Raw genomic sequence first — 24,694 nt, forward strand, 5'->3', positions numbered from 1 at the left:
GTTGTTCTTCCTCAACAATATGTTTTATTAGTTCAAACAGCGTCTGGCTTCTGATTTTTGTCTGGTGATTTATTGCGTGTTTCTTCTCTATTATTGTTTTTGAATTTGGAAATTTTCTTGGCAGTGTAGGAAATGTTTCTTGTTCCTGAATCAATTTTCACGTCCTTTTATGTTGTGGTTGGGTGGTAGTTCTGCAAATGTTAAATTGCTTTTGCAGAAGACCTCCGGAAAGAAAACCACCGGGCAACCGCAACAGGAAAGGACATGGAAATAGATTCAACAACAAGAAACATCTCCTACACCGCCAAAAAAATTTCTAATTCAGAGAGCAATAATACGGAAGAAACAGCAAACGACCTGACAAACATCAGAAACCAGACGCTGTTTGAACTAATGAAACATATTGTTGTGGAAGAATAACACGCATAGACACCACTTAATAATACCACAAACTAGGCGATATTCCCTTCCTAGATCATCCACGACTGTACCATAGTAAAGAAACAACTTACACTCACAATAGCTAGCACATAGCTCCCTTCACATTTTCTCTCTCTCTCTCTCTCTCTCTCTCTCTAGTCGAAAAGTATAAACACACTCAGAGCGATAGCAGATGCTTCCACGTGTCAACTATCAAAAAAAACAAAAGACGAACGCATCCCGCAATAGCAAAACAAAACACGCAAATGGCGAGAGGACAGTGATACTTCCAACACAGAAATGTGAGTGTATTAAGTGCAGTGAAAGTGTTGCGTGCAAACTCAACACACACACACACACACACACACACACACACACACACGTGGAAGAAGAAGAAGAAGAGTGCACTAAACAGCAAACAAAAAAACACCCTAACGAAAAGAATAAAAACTATTTATAAGAACAAGTGAAGCATACGAATTGTTAATGATCATAACAAACAAAATTCTAAGAGGAAAAAAAACCACATTGTTACAGTTACCACTGAGGATCATTTAAAATAAAACGAAACGCATCTGGACTTTATAAGACTTTTTTTATTACAGTTGCTGAAGACGGCAATTAACCTAGACATCTTTCCTTTTAATTAAAATAAGTTAAGTCAATTATACATAATTTACAATCAAGTATATTACGCTGACCAACGACCTTTGAATGAAACCTTATAATTAAAACTCAATCCTCAAAAAAATGTAAGACCCACAATATTTATAACACCATCCATTAAGAAATAAACATCAGTATCCAGTCCGTCGTACCTGCCTCTTACTGAAAATTACTCCGAACTTTGCTTTAGTAGCTGAACAGGTTGGGATGTATTACTCTCGGTTACCCACCAACATGAAATTAGGTCCTCAATCATTCCTCTAACACTCTCCAATAAGGTTATTTACGTACTTAAGTAGAGTTTCCCAGAAACAAAAATGCTTTAGGAACAGTTCACACTAATCGGTTTATACCTGTTCACCACTGCTAGAACTCCCCAACAATACAGAGGTTTTTCTGTAAAAAAGAAAAAAGAAGAAGACCGCCCCAGTCGAACGCATCTTCACTACCGTCCAACTGTTCAGCCGTAAATAATTTTTCAGCTCGAAGAATTGTCACTATGTTCTCTCTCCAATACTCTGAGCAAAGTCAACACACATACTACTACTCGGGGAGGGGGGGGGGGGGGGGGGGGGAAGAGAGAGAGAGAGAGAGAGATGGGGGCGGGGGACAACCACACCATAAACGAAATCTGGGTGGTGCAGCCGTTCCTTGGAAAACGTACCCACCATATATATTATGCCAAGAAAATAAAAAACGTTCTACGTATGAGTCTCTGCAGCGACAACATAAGTGTGTTAGTAGTTACGGTAGAGTACTGTTCTTTGATAATGTCGGCTACTGGCGCCAATGAAGCTTTATGAAAACTACAGACAAAACACACACACACACACACACACACACACACACACACACACTTTTTGTTTACTTTGTTTTGATGCGAAAGGGGTAATAAGTTCCTGAATTTAAACAGTGAAGGACGAGGAAAATACTGTAGCTAAAAGTTAGAAAAAACTATGTTAGTCACCTTCGTACTTCGCTGCACCATCTCTAATGGCTAAGTTTTCTACGGGACGTTGGAGCACTCGGACTATGACAAATGAAACCGCATTTCTTTGCTTTGGAAGACATGTGGACGTAGGCAGAGTGAGTTTTCGATGTGGTTGGGAAGTTAATCATACACAAATTGCTGAAAATAATCGGAAATCTGAGTACCATTTTTTGCGCAAACCAATGTTTACGGGTCTATCAAAGACAGGAGAGCATTAACAAATTCATTCCTAAAATAATCACCTTATAAAGATTTCATAGACTGTTTTCTTCAAACTAAGCGCGTTGTTGGCTAAATGCACTTACTGATAAACTGTAACTGTGTGTCAGACAGACATGTTAGCTGAATTTCATTAGTTTTTTTATCGTTGCTCTGCGGTGGAGCAGAACATGTCTGCCTCTTGTTTCTTCGCTTTATTGGCAGAGACACTCGTACTAGAGCAGCACAGGACCAAAAGTGCGCAGAAAATTATTGATTAGAGTACAAACAGAGTGACATAGTTGTTTGCAAAAAGAGTATGCTGTTTTTACAAATCTTTTAGATTCAGCTTTAGACAGTGTGCACTAAAGGATTGGTCTGAATAGTAGTACGTGTCAGTAGCTAATTTAGACTATATGCGTTCGTCGCTTAAATACCAATGTGTTTCACCCGTTCGTGACTTTAGGTGTTCGTTACAGTCTTACTTATTCTGATAAGTTTCAGCCGCAAAATTGTACGCATATCGCTCTCAGTAATCAGCGAATGTGTTGTTTTGACTGTATTGAGAAGTTTCTTTTATTGAGTACTGTTAGTAAATTGTCCTGAGAGTTGTCAGTCGCCCATGATCACGCTTGCCGTTTGTTGGCGTATATCTCTTGCCAAACACACACCTTTTAACAAATCGGTGATCCGCCCTCTACTGAGAGATGCTGAACTTTGCGTATTCTCTTCGCACACGAAACAGCTGACGCATGCTTTTGGAAATCGTTAGCTACATATGTGTATCGACGGACTATCCGCTGTGTACCTCGAAAAGACCATCGTTGGAACCCCTCCTAGAAGAAGGGCCAGTTGCCCGTCAGCTCCATACCAAAGTACTGGTTTTGCTTTCTATCTGTTTCTTAAACGTTTCTGGGCATACAGGAGAACGCAGAGATTTTCATGACTTAATGTACAATTTTATGCTTGGATTGGACGAGTATTTCGAAGGAAACTGGCCAGATCACCTTCAGTAAAACATCCCGAAAGTCGCCTTCAATGGCTTACGGAAAATCTAAATCTACATGGTTGGACGGAGATTCAAATCCGCTCCGCTTTCCAATGCGAGTCAAGTTACCTTAGCCATTGCCGTATCTCGCGTGGTCCCGCTGTCAAGACGAGATGGTCATATCATCGGTTATAATGCGTGGAGTGGATTGTCTAGTTCGAAAATGTGTTTTACTTCACTCACTTCCTATACTTTCACCACAGGGTTGGGAGCGACAGGTCGCTCATAAAAGGATCAGGGTTGTATTACACATCAGAGGATCAGCGTAGTTGACTGTTCGTGGCATGCGTACAAGATGTTGGCACTCTCCGTCCAGTCGGCATGTTATAAGGGGCTCGCTAATACTCTTATCACGTCTCAAGAACTACGCCAGATAAATGGAAAATATCAAGATATTCGTGACAGAAATAGCATAAAAGAATCGTACTTCGAATAAAAAACAAAGCTGTGGGGCCCACATAATACTCGGCTACAACCAGAGATTGGTAGTAGCGCGGTCATGGAAGCAAATCTGAATGTTTACCGAAAAGGCAGGCTCCATGAGATGGGAGAGGAGGTTGTATTTCTGGCCGCGGACAAGAGTCTTACATCTACTGAGGTAGAAATGGAGGAAACATGCGAAATGGTTTTAACACGAATAACAATAACGATTGTATCGTTCACTAGATTCTGCTCCGTCGGTAGCTTGTAACATGAGAGAAACGTCCATTCTCTGCTACATATGTTTTCAAGTCATACTATACAGTTGAAAGGGATTTTAAAAACTCCAAAATCGGCTGGAAAATAACAACTTTAGACAGAGACGCAAAAGTACTTACCGAGAGACACTGCGAAACTTGTCACTAAAATTTACCAAACACAAATAATTCGGTATTCTACCCATAATGTAAACGGACTCAATTTGTACGAAACAAACACACTCGACCTGAAATGATTCACGTAGAGATTAGGATCAATGCTCACAATACAGATGCAGCGAAAAGCTACAAAGACCTAGAAAAGAAAGTAAGTGTTCAATAAAATGGATAAGCGATAACAGATTGATACAGGCGGAGAATAAGTAAAGAAATTTAAATCATCGATCAAATTCCAGAAAAATATTTACCATACTGAATAATAAAAGATACTGGAGCTCTGTTAATTTTCATATTAAATTCCGTCGCAGGTTGTTGTAGAACTCGCGGTTTATTTTGCTCCCCATTGCAACGGCAGTGTGCGTTTCGAGGTAGTAAGAAATCACAGTTTGTTAATTCTAATGTATTTCAGACGTAGCTTCCAATCAGATGAACGGATGAGATGTGTGCAGTACCTTGCAGCCAGTTACGGACAACGTCGTCACGGGGAGAGGAATCTGCGTCATGCGTAACCGCAGAAATGCGCAGGAGATGACGCACTTCCCTATCGTCCTCAAAGTACAATTGCGTCGTTGCGTCCAGCTTGGGAAAGAATCCAGGAATGGCGCTGGGGATGGAACGATGGGGTATTTGTAGAAAAAACCAAACAAACTGGCGCAGGGAGAGAGAGAGAGGGGGGGGGGGGCTACTGTTGTACAGACCGGCGTTGTCGAATTGTTAGAAGTTTTTCGGATACATGTATGTCAGAGACTCACATAATGATTTTGAAATGTTTCTCCAGAGTTCATCGCTATTTTGCTAATGAAGTCGGTAACACTGGACGAGTTCAGTCTCAATAGCTTTAACGGGCCATGCCGGAAAGAGAAGTGAAAATGTAACTTCCATAGAAAGAGTCAGCAGAACCGGACTTTCAGTGTTAGTTACTTACGCAGGCGTATCGTGTGTCCTTTACGGTTTAGTCTGTATTAAATATACGAATACAAAGAAACTGGTCAAACTTCATTTCGTACAGCGGGCAATACGGCGTCGTATAACAGTCATCATAAATTAAGGAACAGAATGCAAAATTACTTTATGATTAAAATACATGGAAAAGCGATCCATTGCTGTCCGTTTACAAGTATTTGACTACTGGACTTCATTGGCATTGCTCTGAATTTTGGTAATGTTATGTACATGAAGATTGCCCCCATGAACTGCGAGACATACAGTTAGGTTATCACTAGCAGTTGAAGGACAGGCCGAAGCTCGAACTAATTAATTGTGAGTGTATAGTACGCAGGCTGCAGTTGTTCATGTTAGTATAGAATGGACTGCATAATTTCCGTGGACATAGTCCTCCTATATCTTCGGGTATTATTAGCGGATACAATCTTATAAGTGCTAGAAGAAACAGCAGCGCTCGTACCCGGCAGTTGTCGATGACCAACATGTAGCTGCAAGTACACCTTGCTGTCAGCGCCATTTTAATGGTTAGTATGTGAAGAGAGCCGTGGTATGTCTTGTACTTAACCATACTACTGCCATTTTTCTACAAAGAGATTTTTTTTTTTTTTACGTACCATAAATTTAAAGGAAACGTGCTTGCTATCTGCCGTGCAGGATGTACAAATCGTGTGTGTTCCTGCTTTGGACCGTAACTACCGAAGATGTGGGGACCGTAGATTTTCATGTTCGTGATCACCATGGAATTTTTGTGACAAACATGGAATTTACGTTCGAACTTCAGGAGCTCAAAGATGCGCTGATAACGCACTGATACTCAAAGAGACGGTTCTACAGATGCATGGCTTGCAAGCATTCACACTCTGAGCTTACTTCATTAAATTTCAACTCATTATTGACAATCTGATAAGAAATTAGTTCATCCGGAAATCTACTTCACCTGATGGAAATTTTTTAATACCGTGTGACTGTAACGTATTTAGCACTACATTGAAATTTTGAAAATCAGAGAGAAAATAACAGGAAAATTGAAATCATTATTCAGCGTTACAGTAATTAAAGTTCCCAAATTAACTAAGTTTGTACTGCGAAAGAATGTAAAAAGCGGTCGTTGTATAATGAAACTGTAATTGCTATCAGTTTTAAATAAAAAATGTACACATTTCGCCGACTGACTTTTAACATTAGGAAAAAGATTCGAAGGAAACGTTAATATATTTATGAAATTGTGACAGGAACTATGCCGTCCGCGTTTAGGTGAAAGTTTCGTAGTGTTTCGGATTAAATAATACACTCGTCACTGTTGTTTCGCGCTCCACTCGATCGGTTAATCTAACCATTGTTGCATAATGTATTAGCATGCCTGCCACTCATGGGAGAAAACGATCTTTTATATTCCAGCCGACATTAGCATGCAATATGTAGTGCTACAAAAGTTGGAATTGTGTTCAGTCTTATGATGTTTCCTTGCTGTCAGAAATATACTTCACCAGAGGGGAAATGAGTCGCACATTAACGAATTGAGAGGCAGAAAGTAATCTTGCAGCCAAAACAGTTTCCCAAACTTCCCAAGTGTAGAATTTAACGTACCGTAATAGCGAATTTTATGTCAGTCTGATGCGCGTAACGTTAGGCAGCCAGTGCAGTAGTGTGTGGCCGTAGATCTTGTTCATACTTTTGGAATCTTTTCATTCCAGCGAAGTAAACTTAAAATGACTAACATGTGCTCCGGTTATTAGAAATGCGAGAGATGATAGGTTGTACAAACGACCAAGAGCTGGGTTGTCAGCTCTGGAAAATGAGTCGATGTCAATAGGAAAATTTTTACGCCGTCAACACAATAATTGACAAATATTTTACCCTAATTTAGCATGGTTTCTCATGGAGTAAATGTCACTGAGAACTAGGAGCTCTGAAATTGACACTGTTGTAGTAGTGCTTCTGGTAAAGAGTTACGCTTCGATAGTGCTAACTGTGGATTGACTTACCCTCAGGCGGGTCACGTTAAAGCTCTTCTGATTTACGTAAAAGAAAACTACAAGTCGCAACCTGGTGCGAGTTCCGCCTTTCTGTTTTTCTCCATTCCCAGGCTTTGCAAGAATATCGGAACGAACCCACCAACAAGGCCGTAATGAGTTCCAATACCTTTCCTTGACGGAAGTGCACCTGCCGTAGTCAACGCCGTGCTTGGAGTATAGACAGAAACTCGTTATTTTCACTTGTCTAAGTAAACATGTCGTTGCTTTTCATACTGTATGATCTTCACAAGTTATTAGTTAGGTAAAATTTTGATATGCTTTCCTCTTGGTGCCAAAAGATGGCTTTTATCGCTTTACTCATTTCATATCCAGAAGACAGATGCCGAATTTAATGAATGAGCTGTATTGGTTGGTTTTAGTCTAAGAATGGCAAGCTAAACCTCCCAAAAAGCTCTTTATTAAATTTTTGCACCCGTCGGACTCTGAAATCCGTACAGTAGATCAGCGATTAAAGTACACATTTGTTACAACCTCAGGTTTCTTCATCTTGGCGGTCATGCATAAACTCGTGTCAGATACACAAGCCTCGTCGTGTCGTCGTGAGTACCAGTTAATTCTGTGCACTCAGTATTTTACCTTACTTTACGTAAATCGTTCTTGAATAGAAGTGCAGTAGCACCCCTCTAATCCGTCACTTTCGGGACCGGGACCATGGTCGGAACGAAAAAAGGTCGGATTATCCGAAAAATCTAATATTTATTGCAAAAAATATAAAAAGACATTTAGTACAAAAAATTAAACGATTTAAGAACTAAAAGACGTCTGCAGTAATATAAAAAGATGTTTTTACACAAAAAAATGTCTACACACACTATAATATGTATTGGTTTTAAAAGGAAAAACGACAAACAAATTACAGTACTGTACTGTTTTTAATAACGTATAAACGATATATACTGTAGACTAAAAAAATGTTTATAGCACTGTGGATAAAAAAGAAATTTTCTTACAAAGAAATAAACTGTATGTATTAACTAAGAAATGATTATACTGTATGCATTGTTTTTACAGTAAAAACGAAAACAAACTACTTGGAAAAAAAGTCAGTGATACATTTTTGTTTAGCAGATGTTAGTATTGATTTAGCTGCAGTGTCCCTCCATTTTTTTATCCACAAAACGTCCATTGGAGTTGAAGTTGGATTCTGCTCGATGTACTGAATGGCGATGTCAAAAGCGTTTTATGCATCGGTGTGTGAAATCCGGGTTGAGGGTTCGTCTACGCCGTCAGAGTCCTCATTCACAGTTTCCTGGCTAACAGCGGTAACGATCTGGTCGTCATTGAGCTCTTCAAAAGTGTCACAGTCTTCGTCACATTCGTTGATCCGCTCTTCAACTTCATTGGCAGGGACGTCGGCTCCAGAGTTGGTAGATCTTTAACGATTTCCAGTGCGTCGTTGTTTTGCTCATCTTCGGTATGCTCATTTTCATTCATAACTTGTGGCCAAATTTTACGCCACGATTTCCGCAGTGTGCCAGGTTGCAGTTCATCCCATGCTGCAGCGATTGTGTAGATAGCATCTTTGATGTTTAGGGATTTCATTGCCTCAAATAAGTTATGATCTCCTTCAGATTTTTCCAATATTGAGCTGATGTACTTCCTGCGATATCGCCTTTGTAACCATTCGATAACGCCCTGATCCATTGGTTGGATGAGTGAAGTCACATTAGGAGGCAGAAAGAGAGCTTTTATGTCCCCTTTCCCCAAATCTTCCTCAGATGGATGTGATGATGCGTTATCCAACAGCAGTAGAGTACGAACAGGCAGATTTTTTTGCTGCAAGTCTTTTTCGACCGATGGCACAAACTCGTCGAAAAACCAGGATTTAAAAATGTTGCAGTCCATCCAAGCAGATTTTTGATTGCGGTAATAAACCAGCAAGGAAGATAAGTTTATATTTTTGAATGCCCTTGGCTTCTCATATTTGCCAATGACGAACAAGGGGAGCTTGTGGGTACCGTCTGCATTGCTACAAGGAATGATTCTATCTTTTATAAGTTTCGTTCCTACCACGGATTCATTTGAAGCTGCGAGCGTTTTTATTGGCAACATTTTAAAGTTCAGCCCTGTGTCGTCGATGTTACACACTTGGCAGGGTAACAGTTCATTTTCTTCTACTGTTCCTTGAAACTTAACAGAAAACTCCTTAGCAGCTGCGGCTTCGGCAGATAGTTTTCATCGGAAATAGAAACAAATCGGACACCATGACGAGTTTTCCAACGATCAATCCAGCCTTCACTGGCAGCAAATTTACTTTCGGCTTCCAGTTTTTTGTGCGAAACTATCGCTTTCTCTTTGAGAATTGGCCTGGATATTGGAGTTCCTTTCCTTCTTTCTTGACAAAACCACACCCACAATCAAGCAGTTCAAGTATAGGCTTTTTTAATGTTTTCACCATCAATCGTAACTGTATAGGATTCAATGTCTTTCCGATTCTTCCTCCAATCCTTAATTTTCATAACACCTACATTCAGTTCCTTTGCAATTTTTTTGGAGCGATTCTCCTTCGTCCAGTCTTTGTAGCACTGCTATTTTTTCATTTAGTGAAAGAGTTACGTGTTAACGTTTGAATCCAGACATGTTGAAAAACAGACAACTGCACACACAATGAATCTACAGTAATAGGTACTGTAGATAACACGGAATAAAGCAAACAACGCCGTTTTTTTAATCCCAACAAAGGATAAAACTGCACAATAACGTACAGTATAACAGTTTGCACAGCACAGCGATACACACCGCAACAATGGCTCTACAGGCGTCCAGTCACTGACTGGCACAGGCTCGCGAGCCTGAGCATGGTCGGACTAACCGGAGTGACGGACCATCCAGAGTCTGATTAGAGGGGTTCTACTGTATTAAAAGAAATCCCTCGCTCCCCCCCCCCCCCCCCCCCCTCCGTCCGCTCCTCACCCTTTCACCCTTCCACGTCTCAATGCGGTCGCACTGGCAAGAGCCTGCAGGTGTTGGCGCGGCAGGTACGTAACACAGTCTTTGACAGCAACAACTACTCCATTCAGCCACCAGCAGTGAAGCAAAGTCAGACACTCCTGCCAGCCCCAACGTCAGCAAAATCATTAAATAAACGTCGGCCAAAGAATCCGAGCAGAAGCCAAGAGGCAATATGTCATTTAGTAAACACTTCCGCAGCACACTAATGTTGTCATTTCTCCCACGGACACTGATGACAAGTTCGTTTTTGGCTCATAACCAGTAAACCAACAGAGCAGCGAGAAGTTGTTCACATTGGTTATTGTGAAATGAGGGGATATTTGGTGAACAGCTTGATTCGAAATTAGGTTGAGAATATTCAGTTCTTCGCCTACTTGTTCTGCACTCGATAATGTGTATGGTTTCACTTGACGTTGGCAATCACTGTACATGCAGTTGGATGAACGAAAGCAACTCTGAATAAATGTCATGACAGACGATAAGGAACATACTTGAAAACGCTAAAAGCAACCTTACAAAACACATTTGCCCTTATAGGGATTAAAAGTGATGGAAACGAAAATAAATGGGCGACTGGCTCTGTAATTTCATAACTAGTCAGTTATGGTTGAAAGGCAGGGCGCAAATGCTTTAAATCTAATTCTAGTGCAGGTCACAGCCTTAACGCTGTAAGAAATAAAGTCACAGGCGATGGCAGATAATTAGGAATTAATCGCAAAAAAAAACAACATTCGACTGGTGTCTAGGGGATTGCTTTTGCTAGAAGTAGGCATAAAGTCGTAAAAAGAGGTGTACAAAAGATAACGATTAACCCGTAAACATAACGATAAGTTGACGTAGATAAATGATCGAAGACATACAGAGCTCGATGATGGGGAAGGAGTAGCAAAATTGAGCTATTGTAAGAATATATTGTTAAAGCGTGTTGGTATCCTCCTAAAGCCACATTTTTAATTTTTTTAACTAATGGTCTGCGCATTCTCACTATACTTTTCTTAGGTAAACATTTGGCAAGAACTAGTGTACAATACTATCGATTGCAAGAAACATATACAACGTTGGCGACTAACGGGAAATTGCAGTGAAAGGTGCTATAACGTGAGCCGACTTCTTTTGTGACTGACACTTGTGATGCATTATGCCGTTTACTGTTCCCGCACCGTGCGAGATTCTCTGCCGCAGGCGATTTTTGCACGGACAGGCGGCTGGTTAGCCGGTTTCCCCGCCCGTCAGCATGTGCAAACGTTATGCCATCGTGCTGATCCAATCAGCGGCGAGTGGAATCGATTAGCGGGCCGGTGAATGGTATTAGCGGCTCGCATTACCCCCTCACCCGCCCGCCAGCAGGCCTAATAAAACGCCGCGACGCTGCTGCAGCGTGGGCCGTTTTCCGCACTCGTGTATGCGGCTCACGTAGCTGGGTCTCGCGCGCCAACTGTTGATATTCATTCTGCGCTCATGATCTGGCCTCAGGGTACTCAGGAATGCAAGGCCACGATCAACAAATCCTATTGGTGAAATTATTCATTACAAATTTATTTTGGTGAGGAAGCACCAAATGTAACTAGACATGAGAAACGACCACTCTATGTCGGTTATTGAATCTTTTGTTACGTCTACGTATACATACATAAATACACTGAAGTGACAAAAGTCATGGGACAGCAATATGCAAGTATACAGATGGCAGTAGCAACGCTTACACAAGGTATAAAAAGGCAGTGCATTGGCGGAGCTGCCATTTGTACTCAGTGATTCAAATGGTTCAAATGGCTCTGAGCACTAAGGGACTTAACTTCTGAGGTCATCAGTCCCCTAGAACTTAGAACTACTTAAACGTAACTAACCTAAGGACATCACACACATCCATTCCGGAGGCAGGATTCGAACCTGCGACCGTAGCGGTCGCGCGGTTCCAGACTGTAGCGCCTAGAACCGCTCGGTCACCCAGGCTGGCCTCAGTGATTCATGTGAAAAGATTTCCGACCTGATTTTGGCGTATGACGGGAATTAATAGACTTCGAACGCGAAATGGTAGTAGGAGCTACACGCATTTAACATTCCATTCGTAAATCGTTAGGAAATTAAATATTTCAAGATACACAGTGTCCAGTGCCTAGAATACCAGATTTCAAGCATTACCTCTCACCACAGACAACGCAGTGGCCTACGGCCTTCACTTAACGACCAAGAACAGCGTTGTTTGCGTATCGTTACCAGAGCTAACAGATAAGTTACACTGCTTGAAACAAACCCAGAAATCAGTGTGAGGCGTACGACGAACGTCTACGTTAGACATTGTGGCGAAATGTGGCTATAATGGGCAATGGCAGCAAACGACCGACGCGAGTGCCTTTGCTAACAACACGACATCGCCTTCAGCGGCCCTCCTGGGCTCGTGACCATATCGGTTGGACCCTAGACGACTGGAGAATCGTGACCCGGTCAAATGAGTTTTGACTTGATAAGAGTTGATTGTAGGGTTCGAGTATGGCGCAGACCCGACGAAGCCATGGATCCCAGTTCTCAAAAAGGGAGTGTGCAAACTGGTGGTGACTCCGTAGTAGTGTGTTCTGTGTTTACGTGAAATGGACTGGGTCTTCGGTTATGTTCGGCTATTGGAGACCATTTGCAGCCATTCATGGAGTTCGTGTTCTCAAACAACGATGCCACGTCACCGGCCACAATTGTTTGAGATTGGTTTGAAGAAGATTCTGGATTCTGAGCGAATGATCTGGCCACCCAGATCGCCCGACATGAATCGCATCGAACATTTACGGGACGTAATCGAGATGTAACTTCGGGCTCAAAACCCTGCACCGGTAATACTTTTGCAATTATGGATGGCTATAAAGGACTCATGGCTCAATATTTCTGCAGGGGACTTAAGACGACTTGTTGAGCCAAGCCACGTCGAGGCGCTGCACTACGCCGGGCTAAAGGATATCCGACACGATATTCGGAGATATCCTATGACTTTTGTCACCTGCGTGTACACACATATTTGCTCCGCAAGCCACCATACGGAGCCGGCCGCTGTGGTCGAGCGGTTCTATGCGCTTCAGTCCGGAACCGCGGTGCTGCTACGGTCTCAGGCATGGATGTGTGTAATGTCCTTAGGTTAGTTAGGTTTAAGTAGTTCTAAGTCTAGGGGACTGATGACCTCAGATATTACGTCCCATAGTGTTTAGAGCCATCTGAATCTTTTTTGAGCCATCACCATACGGTGCGTTGCGGAACGTATTTTGTGCCTCTGCTAACCATTCCCTTTCCCGTTCTACTCACAAACGAAACGAAGGAAGAACGACTGTCAATATGCTTCTGTACAAGCAGTGATTTCTCTTGTCTTCGCTGTCCTTACACGAAATGTATGTTAGTGGTAGAAGGATCGTTCTGCAGTCTGTCGCAAGTGCCGGTCTTCAGAAATGTGCCATGAGTGTTTCTCGAAAGGAGGGTCTTTTTCCGTCCAGGGCCTCCATTTGAGTTCATGAACCTACTGGTAAGAAATTTAGCAGCCCACCTCTGAATTGCTCCGACGTCTTTTTTTAAACCGACCTGGTTGGGATCCGAAGCACTCATGTGGCACTCAAGGGAGGGTCAGACAAGTGTTCTGTACGAAGTGAAGTCTCCTTTGTAGATGAGCTACAGAAAAGGTTGTAATCAATATAGACAGGCTGTCCGTGCTTTACACCGCTCTGGGTGGCCACATGAAACAACAGTGGTCGCCGTAACTTGTAACATCAGGTACACCAAACATTCAGTGTAGGCAGAGGTAACAGACGTTGCACATTTTTTGTCATTGAAATACAGTTTAAAGGTACTTTTATTCATCATAAATCATGCATTCAAATCACACATTAAAATGTTGGTTTACGTCTGTCATCGTTTGCCTTCTCTGTAAATGCTAACGACCTATATACACAAATATATTTCACAAGTACGTAAGAAGGAACTACCCAACGTGAAATATGCGAAACCTCATTAAAATCTAAGGCGAAATAACTGTAAGTAAAAGTAGTAAACAGCTGTCAAATGAAATCGAGGCAGATGGAAGAAAGTAAGCAAAGCGTTTATTATTACAAAAGAACTGGCGTAACTGTTAATACATTTAGTTCATTGTGAGACAAGACAGTTAACACCGTCATGGAAAAATGTGTAGGGTTGTCTATGGAATCGTGATAGTGCCCAAGCATGCACCATTTCGCCTGAAGAAAAACGATGACAAGGAATGCCTTTCTTCAGGGCTCCAAATATATGGCAGTCGTATGGGAGAAGTCAGCACTGTATGGAGGATGTGTAAGGGCTTCCCAGCGAAAGTTCTGCATTGTAGGGCTTCCCAGCGATAGTTCTGCAGCATTGTTGCAACGACCTTGGGATCATGTGGGCACAACCAGAACTTTATCTGCGAAGCTTTTGCACATCCTCCATACTGTCCCAATCTTTCCCCATGCGATTGCCGTATTTTTGGAGTCTCGAAGGAAGACGTAATTGGCCGTCGATTTGCACGGCTGGGTGCAGTTACGGTTCTGTAGGCAACTGCAACAGTTTTTTCATTTATTTGTCTCACAGTGGGCTAAATGTATTTAGAGTTTCGTCGAGTAGTCCTGTAATAATAATAAGATTACTTACTTTTTCCATCTGTCTCATTTAACATTTCACTGCCTTTTACATAAAGAAATTCGCCATTACCTGTAGGCTGAGATACATCGATAATACTGAAATGTGCATATTTATATTATCATAAAGTCTCCAGAACAATACAGCAGCTCGCACCTCGCAAACATTACCCTCAAGATATCATATGGGGAATTATTTACCAAAACGCTTTGTGCTGGTAACAAAGAATAACAAAAAGTGACGACTCTTTATTTGTTTGTAACAACATTTTTCCAACTAAAATACTCAATATATATTTCAGCCTACAAAAGATTAGATAGTCCTATATATTTAATAGTGTACAAAACATTAACAATGCGGAAGTATACATCTAAAGAAAGCAGGACGTACACGTTTATCATTTTCGAGAGCTAGTCAATCGGATTCACATTTATTATAATTGTATTTCATCGAACATTCGACACGTTTTAATAATTAAGTATCACACTCTGCAAATTTGAAAAATTCTGAACAAGGCATACTTTCATAGTTCACTGTCACCTAGAATTCTGCCTTAAGTGCCGGCCTGTGTGGCCGATCGGTTCTAGGCCCTTCAGTCTGGAACCGCGCGACCGCTACGGTCGCAGGTTCGAATCCTGCCTCGGACATAGAAGTGTGTGATGTCCTTAGGTTAGTTAGGATTAAGTAGTTCTAAGTCTAGGGGACTCATGACCTCAGATGTTAAGTCCTATAGTGCTCGGAGCCATTTTTCTGCCTTAAGTCTATTGAGCACGTTTTCCTTTTGTCACTACACTTACTGTTCATGAATGCCAATATTCGCTCACAAAGGCATTGGTGCCAGGGATACTGTACGAAAATCCTACCACTTCGGAAATACTGGGTACACCATGCTCAGGTACTGGAGAAAACATTTTAGGCCAATTCGCAAGAAAATCACCATCTTTTTTTCTACTGCTGCTAAGGTAATCTCGATGACAACTACACTCCACATATAGGTCATCTATGCAAATATTTGCACTTAGGTAGTTCTACATCCATTTCAAAATCTTCGAACTCGGACGCTTCTTGTAGAGAAAATGCTACAAGGGATGCGTAGGGGCTGGCATCTGTCATATCATATATTTTTTGGCAAGTACTGAAGCATATTGCTGTAAAAGTTATTACGGCCCTCAGTTACATTCTTCTGTAATGGCATAGACAATACATTTAGGATTTCCTTTGCTTTGCTACTAAAAATGTTGTGTTTCCTTTCCTATAGGATCTTAGAATTGAAAAGTCTCGTTTCTCTATACGTCTGTAGTACATTTGAGTCAGACCTTTCAAGTATTTGAGCTACAATTTCCAGCTGACTCCTAATATTACTTCATAAATCGAAGTAGCTTTCAGGTAACACTGCTTCCTTTGGGTCATGTTAGGTAGTAATTTTGGACTGTGAGGAATACTGTTGAAGTAACATTTAATTGCATCCCAGTTCCGAAGCAGTCCAGAAATGGCTGGTATTAATGAGAGCCTCCTATCCGGAACTTGGCTCAAATTTTCCGTCCATTTCAAATTCACAAATTCAAAGAAAGATTTTAATTCATCTCATCTTTTGGATGAGGCAGAGAGGTGATTGTACATCTTTAAGACTATATTTTCAACATTGATATCTGATCTGTCAACTGCAAACTTAATTGCGTCATTTGTCAGTAAGGCCTGCAACATGAACTAAGTCGAAATACATCAAGTAGATGCTTTGTAGTGTTAATTTGCTTATGTTTAGAGGTTAGTTCACAACAAACTTGCCTTTTTCGGCTTACAATGCCATTTACAAGTGCACCTGTGGATATTGTGAATATGAATCTTATTTGCGACTTACATACGATCAATTTGATTTTTATAAATTATTATTTTTCTTACATTCAGGTGGAGTTAGATTAAATGGTACGCAAGGTCTATTAGCTGACTTTCATGAAACGTTATCATAATCACGTAATTTTTGTTATATGAAATTTTTCGTGATAATTGTTTGAAATCTATTTGACAGTTGGGATCCTTAGATGCAGCATTTTTACAGATTTTTCGTTTTTGGGAGTCAGGGGTGGTGTGTTAATTGCATTTTCGACCGCGAGAAAGGATACACACATGGAATCACAGAGAACTCATATACAACAATTTTTGAGCAAATAGTATCTATGCGACAAATGTACCATCCCTGACTCCCAAAGATGAAACATCTATAAACGTACAGCATTTATGGATCTCAGCTGTGAAACCGTTATCACGAAAAATTTAATATTATAAAAACTACGTGATTATAATAGGCCTACCTGTAATATTACTTCGTAATAGACGGCTAACGGTTGGCCCCTGGTACAATATGATCGCTAACTTCAGCTTGACGTAAGTAAAGACGTAAGTTCAAATGGTTCAAATGGCTCTGAGCACTATGGGACTCAACTTCTGAGGTCATCAGTCTCCTAGAACTTAGAACTACTTAAACCTAACTAACATAAGGACAACACACACATCCATGCCCGAGGCAGGATTCGAACCTGTGACCGTAGCGGTCTCGCGGTTCCAGACTGTAGCGCCTAGAGCCGCACGGCCACTCCGGCCGGCTAATGACGTAAATAAAAATGTTCACAACATCCACGAGTGCATTTGAAAATGGCACTGTAATCCAAAACAGGCAAGCTTGTTATGCAGAAATCTCTAAATACAAGCAAATACAGATTACATTGTAGCTCCTGGACTTAATATAATTGTCTTAAGTGTGATATGATTTGAACAGTTATCTTTCTGTAAGTTAGGGTTTTTATTTGTCAGAAACTGATACATTGAATGTTTTCTTCCAAAGGTCACATTGGCATTGTCTGCGCAGTAAGGACACACACAATTCACATGCAAATTGTGTATTTCTAAGTTCTGCAGTACTATATCATTAAGCGCCATAGATGTTTCCCCAGCACTTTGAACAACATCTATAAGTTTTTTTTACACTCCCTAAAAAGGGTTAAAGTATCGGATGGAAACTGAAAGTATTTGTAGATTTCTTTTGTTTGATGTATCTGTAGCCAGCGAAAAAAAGAAAGTTAGTCTTTCCTAGACACATTAAAGTTGACATAAAGTTGTTAACATTTTTAGGCGTGAGAACTTTCTTCACTGTTACTTCCACTTCAGTGTATCCACATGAAAGTTTGGAAGCAATTGCAGATTCTGGCAGTGAGCAACCGGCCGGCTCACAGCTAGAGGCCACCTACGGCTCTATCCTCTACCGCCCGACCTGAGGCTTTCGGACTGGATGGATGGTCTACAAAAGACGACTCGGGCTTTGTTTCGACAGTTCTTTCAGACGATCATAGGAGTGACACACATAGACGCGTCGTTTCGACGACTACCGGACTTAGAAACGAGGACTCTGTGTTAGGAGCGGTCCTCCAAACAGAAATCAGTACAGCCTGTTAACAGGAGAACGTGTGATTGTATCCAGTTTGGAAGAAGTGCACAGCTGCCTGTGGTTGTCACAAGCCGTACTGCGCGCATACCGACGACATGCTCTTATTCTCATCTAGGTGTAGGTGTAGGAACAGGTGGCAGTGTTGGTGAGCGGTTCATTATAACGCGAGATGAGCATTCCTCCTCTCGCTCCACGATTAAATACAACACATTGCTGCTCTTCTCGCACCTCACACTTCTCGCGGTCGCATAGTCAGTACTCTGTACGCTTCTCACTCCACTCTGGTGCTCAGGGCACTTTTTTTTTGTTGAAAAAGCCAGTTAAACTTACATGGCTGATTTTCCTATAGAATCCCAGCCATTCTTTTTTACAATTTTCCTAGTAAAATACAGATTTCATTGTCATTATGAGAACAAGTACGTACAATGGCCAAATGTCTGCATCTCAGGTTACCAAACAATATTATAAACGAGTAAATTACAAAGGTTTATATTCACCGTCGTCAAGATTACCAATACATTAGAGGGAAGTTCTTGTTTCATTTCAACCAGCGCCGCTTAAGCCGCCAGTCTGAATATTTTCTATGTCCGAGGACAGCCGAGGTAAATGTGGTTGACGCCCTTGGCTCTCCATAGTTGCAGTTTGGTAATGGTATGACGTGGAGGATAATTCCTCTCGTCTTCGAATAAGCGTACCATTTGCTCGCGGGGCCGGCCGAAGTGGCCGAGCGGTTCTAGGCGCTGCAGTCTGGACATGCCTTGGACATGGATGTGTGTGATGTCCTTAGGTTAGTTAGGTTGAATTCATAAGTTCTAGGGGACTGATGACCTCAGAAGTTAAGTCCCATAGTGCTCAGAGCCATTTGAGCCATTTGTTCGCGGGTACCAATATTTGCTTGTTAAATTAGTCTCGCGTATACCGGTGGAGAAGTGCACCTGTATTTTCATTTGCGTGCAACCTGTTTACATAGTTATATGCAACTTAACGTTAATGTAATACGCGATTAGGATCTGCGTGAGACCATTTTTCTTTTCTTGTACATAGTTCAGTGGTTCTGACTGAGTCATTCCACTTCGTTTACAAAATCAAGTTGTCTATTGAAACTAACAAACGGCAATAGAACACAAAACCACGTGCCAGTAGAACACTCCATTTAAAAATAATGTAATGCGTTCGACAATGTAATGCATTCGATATGAAAAACACGATTCAGAAGTAAAAATAAAATAGTGACTAATGACAATTTTTACAAGATGAGGACTCGAACATGGTTGTAGCAAGAGAGAGCCCACTCAAATTTTCAGTATCACTAACGTTTCCTTCCCATCACTTCCAGCATGTCAAAACGAGGTAATGGGTATTCCAGACTCCATAGACGCGGTGGGTAAGATAAACAATTAAATCTTCGTATCATTAATCTAAAAGCGCGTAAAACGTTCGGGGAAAACCTGAACTGACTAAACATGTTTCTTTTGTTTTCAAACTGATACTACTTTCACACAACAAAATCGAATGGACGTCGCATCACAAGCTTCCAAAAATTCTAGACAAGACTAGTTTTAGAACAGAAGACAGCTGAAGAAAGGTCTCTGTATGTCCATCTTTCTAGAAATGGTCGCGGGGCTCGTCTGTTCGATAGAGGATGTGGAATTAAATACCTTTCAGCCGTCAATTTTCAACCTTGTTTTAATTGGCAACCAGTTTCAGCGTTTTATTACGCCATCTTTAGGCCCCTGACCGACGTGTAGGAAGAATCTACTTTGGTTGTGTTCAAAACAGTCGGCAGGTGATAGTTGAAGAGATCACTGTGGCAAATATCGACTAACACCAGTGTTGCTGGCCCCTGTTCTGAACACAACCGAAGGAGATTCTTCCTACACGTCGGTCAGGGGCCTGAAGATGCGTAATAAAACTCTGATATTGGTTGCCAATTACAACAAGGTTGAAAATTGACGGCTGAAAGATATTTGACATCCTCCAGCTGAAGAAAAGGAGAAGTTATAAATTTCGCGATTAATAATCATTAATGCAGGTGGATCGTTAGACTGCCGCACAAACTCCCTTATGGAGGAAAGAGAAGCAGGTATCTCTGGCATTAAAAACAGCTGGAAGAGTTGAAAACAAGGAAGCCGCCAAGTTCGTGTGGAAACCCGACTAGGTTCAGCAGAGAGTACTCACAGCCTGTAGCATTTGACCCTTACAGTGCTCGCGTTTATCACGAATCTCTCGTCCAGCGCAGTCCCAAGTGGCGGGAAAAAGTGCAAGTGATGGGTATATACGACGGGTAAAAGAACGGACCCTCAAAGTGACAGATCAATAACATCGATTTGCTGCTGAACTATTCAGCATATTAGAGGTTCGAATAAAAAAATTTCAGTGAGATAGAAAGTACTTCTCGTGCGGAACTCAGCTTACAGTTTTCTCGCACAATACTCTGTAAACCGTGGATGAAGGGCAAGTTAGATTCCATAGTCTTAGATTCCCGGAAAGCGCTGAAGATTGTTTACGATAGTCCGAGCATACAGAAGACGTTCCCAGAAAGGTGAGAGGCTCGAAAACTCTGTAAATAATGGAACACAGTACACTGTTGTCGATGGCCCGTTTTCATCGGAGACAAGGGTATGGTCAGATGTGCCCGAGGGGTGTGCCATAGGAGCGCTGTTGTTATATATGCCTATATAAATAAATTATATGATGGATAAAGTGAGCAGCCATCTGCGACTGTTTGCTAATGGTGCTGTAGTATACGGGAAAGGATCGTCGTAGGCTGACAGTAAGTTGAAACAGAATGACTTGGATAAAATTTCTGTTTAGTGTGATTAATGGCAGCTTTCTTGTAAATGTGAAAAAGGTGTAAATTAATGCAAATGAGTATCAATAACAATCTTGTAATATAGTGGTGTTGTGCTTGATACAGTCATGTAATTATACAACCACGTGTAACGCAGCAAAGTGAGTTTATTGGAATAATTCTGGCTAAACGTATCTCACAACTAGCTAAGAACATGTAAGCTCTTGCTGCCGCTAGTTTTTGTGTTATTGTTATTGTAGATTATAATTAATCGTAAGTAATGTATTAACTGTTTCGTCTTAATTCATTGCTGTTAAGCGTTTTTATTGTTTCTTTCTTATTTTTTCAGTTACCGTACTAACTTAGCCTTACTTCCATTTTTATTTAGCAGTTTATCGTACTATTATTGTTACTCTCATCATTAACGCCTTTAATAGTACACTCTGTTTTCATTCCGTTTGTCTTGCTTTCAGTACCGTTGTGCAGAGATTATCCTAGCTCTGTTTAGCGAGTTTCTTTTCCTGTCATCATTTGACTGTTTAACAACTGCTGCAAAGCCCACTGCTCTTGGCCACAGAACGTACCACCGTCTGCAGCTTTCACTTCTGGGAACCTACGCTCCCCTTCCTAAGCGCACTTGTGCTTCGCTGTGCATTGTTCCAGTGTCCAGCAGCAGCATCCTCGCAAGCTTTGCACCTGAACTTACCAAGCTCCACATTGCACACGCAAATATCCAGTCTCTGCCAGCTTATCTCTACGGGTTCTGTCATATATTTCAAGACATAGACGTCCATTTAATACTTCCGTCGGAGACCTGGCTCAAATCAAGTATTAGCACAAGTTCTGTAGAACTAGACGGCTACGCCTTTCAAACACAGGACAGATGCAACAGACGAGAGGTTGGAGTAAAGGCGTACATACACTCTGATTTATCGGACTGTGCCACTCGCATCTGCCAATAATGAAGATAAACAAGTGGAATATATCATCATAGAGATTAAATAAAAAATGTGTGTGAAATCTTATGGGACTTCACTGCTATGGTCATCAGTCCCTAAGCTTACACACTACTTAACCTAAATTATCCTAAAGACAAACACACACACCCATGCCCGAGGGAGGACTCGAACCTCCGCCGGAACCAGCCGCACAGTCCATGACTGTAGCGCCTGAGACCGCTCGGTTAATCCCCCGCGGCAGAGATTAAATCCCGTAACAGAAGGTACGTAATATGTGTTACCAGTAAACCCCCTAAAGTAGGCGGGTTTGCCTCCATCGAAACTGCTCTTTCTCTTCTACGTGTCGAATTGACATACGAGCCTATAATTATAGCTGGTGACACTAACTTAAATTTTCTATTCAGCGGTCCTTCCATTATGAAATTTAAGCAGACGCCTTATTCTTTTGATGTGCCGCTACTTCAGCTTGCTCCTGCCTGTCATACAAACGGTAGTCACGTTCTCGGAGATATATTTTCAACGAAATACTCAAACAGCTCAAATATCTGCACCTGACATGTCTGCGCATGACATAATTTTCCCGACGTACTCGCTTTAATGTCCCAGAAAGTAACTGTGGCAGATTACATACCGAGACTTCAAACGCATTAATTTATCTGAACTTGCAACTGAGACGCAAGAAATACTTTTGGGGGACGTCTTCTGTTGTCGTCTCGAACATCAGCGAAAAGCTTCATGTATTTACTAACAAACTTACACAAATATGACATATAAGCTCCCTTAAAGACCTGCCTCTGGATGACGGGGTCCCGCGTTCGATTACCGGCCGTGTTGGAGATTTTCTCTGCCTGGGGACTGAGTGTTTGTGTTGCCTTCATCATCATCATCATCATCATCATTCGTGACAGTGGCTGGATTGGATTGTAAAAAATAAATTGGACTGTGTAAAAGATGGGACTTAGTACGGGCGCTGATGACTGCACAGTTGAGCGCCCCACAAACCAGTCATCATAATCATCCCGTAAAGACGAAAAAAGTAAGAAGGAAACCTCCACATTGGCTAACTGGAGAACTAAAATAGCTCATTAATCTCAGAGATGCTGCATATTGGGCAAACAAACTGCACTCCACAAAAAAGGTTCAAATGGTTCTGAGCACGATGGGACTCAACATCTGAGGTCATCAGTCGCCTAGAACTTAGAACTTCTTAAACCTAACTAACCTAAGGACATCACACACATCCATACCCGAGGCAGGATTCGAACCTGCGACCGTAGCGGTCGCACAGTTCCAGACTGTAGCGCCTAGAAACGCTCGGCCACACTGGCCGGCTGCGCTCCACACCTGGAAATCATATTGCTTACAAGCCTACGGGAAATGTAAAACTCAAGCATTCCCATACATTGAGTGACAACAGAAATAGACCACCTATCCTATGGAAAAACCTGCATGGTTTTACTACATGCACCGTTAAAACTGCAGCCGATGCCATTGTCCCAGCGGAACAACTGAAGCGGTATTTCACATTCCCTACAACCAAAATTGAACCACAAAAATATAAAAAGCTGTTCTCTCTTCACCTGAGAAAGAGACTTGCACTAATACTTCCAATAATTGAGTACAGCGATGTTATACTGTAAGGCCTTTCTCAGGAAAGCTCACCGCCCTGGAATGCCTGTTTTATCTATGATGATCGACTCTTTGATCACATTTCATCAGCACATGGACAACTATCCCGACTGCGTCGGGACAAGCGCAGAAATTTCCATACCCTCTGTATTCCTTACTGTCCTATCAACGTACACTGTCCCCCATACCTTTACTCGCCTTTAACGCTCTTGTATGAACAGCATAGCAAAAACACCCGTTTCCATCAGAGCAAAATCCTTTCTGTCCCACTCCATCGTTCAGCCACTAGAAGTCCTTCGCAAGAAGTCCTTCGCAGTAGCAGGATCACACTGGAATAACATCCTGCATTATATCGGAGAACCGAATAATATCTGCAGCTTCAGAAGACAGTTAATTACGTACCTACTAAAGCAATAATAAGGAATACCTGTTGGAAACTTAGTTGCTATGTTTTGCAATGTCACGTTGGGAGTGGTGTTACCAGACACTCCGTCATTAACGGATTCTTCCGTTTTTTCACCCTAATGTCCTTCCTCAGTTTATTTTTTACCCGACGTGAATTTAACATAATCTTCGAAATAATCTTTTGAAAAATCACTTCGCTGCAGTTCCTTTGGTTATGTTGAGCTTTGTGGCGAAATAAATAAAAAAAAAATTTATTGGTTTTTTGAAAAGAGGAAAAATTACGGACATGGAACTGTAACTTTAGAATTTTTGAAGGGCTTTTTTTACGGATTGTATTGACCGGCTTGAATGCGGACAAATTCAGTGCTGCGTGAAATATGCTTGTAATATAATTTACCATTCCGATTAATTACATTTTGAATTCTACGTCATTGTTGATTTATTCAGAGTTCTCACCTTAGACGTAGAATTAGTCCTTCTGCCGCAATATTAATTCATTAGTCGCCATCGGTGTTCTTCTCTTTGTTGACCGTGTGTATCTTCCTAAGTCGGCATCGGTTCACTTCACGAAGACGGTGGAAACCAAGGAATACAATGCTACGTCACTTTAAATAATTTTCGTAACACTTCGATACTTCTCACTATTTTTTATTCACAACACAATAAGATTTGCTCTGCTCGTCTCAAAAACCATAATTACTAACAATATGGCTGCCTTTCCGCACACTCCAAAAATCACGT

General features: G+C 41.5%; 1 protein-coding gene across 1 annotated transcript in view; it reads left to right on the forward strand.

Moving 5' to 3' along the window:
- Nucleotides 1-24,694, forward strand: part of LOC124609569 — a 409,000-nt gene that overhangs the window by 61,853 nt on the left and 322,453 nt on the right. The gene's annotated exons all lie outside the window — the stretch shown is intronic.

The sequence above is a fragment of the Schistocerca americana genome, chromosome 1 (genome assembly GCF_021461395.2).
Source record: "Schistocerca americana isolate TAMUIC-IGC-003095 chromosome 1, iqSchAmer2.1, whole genome shotgun sequence".
NCBI classification, from domain to species: Eukaryota; Metazoa; Arthropoda; class Insecta; order Orthoptera; family Acrididae; genus Schistocerca; species Schistocerca americana.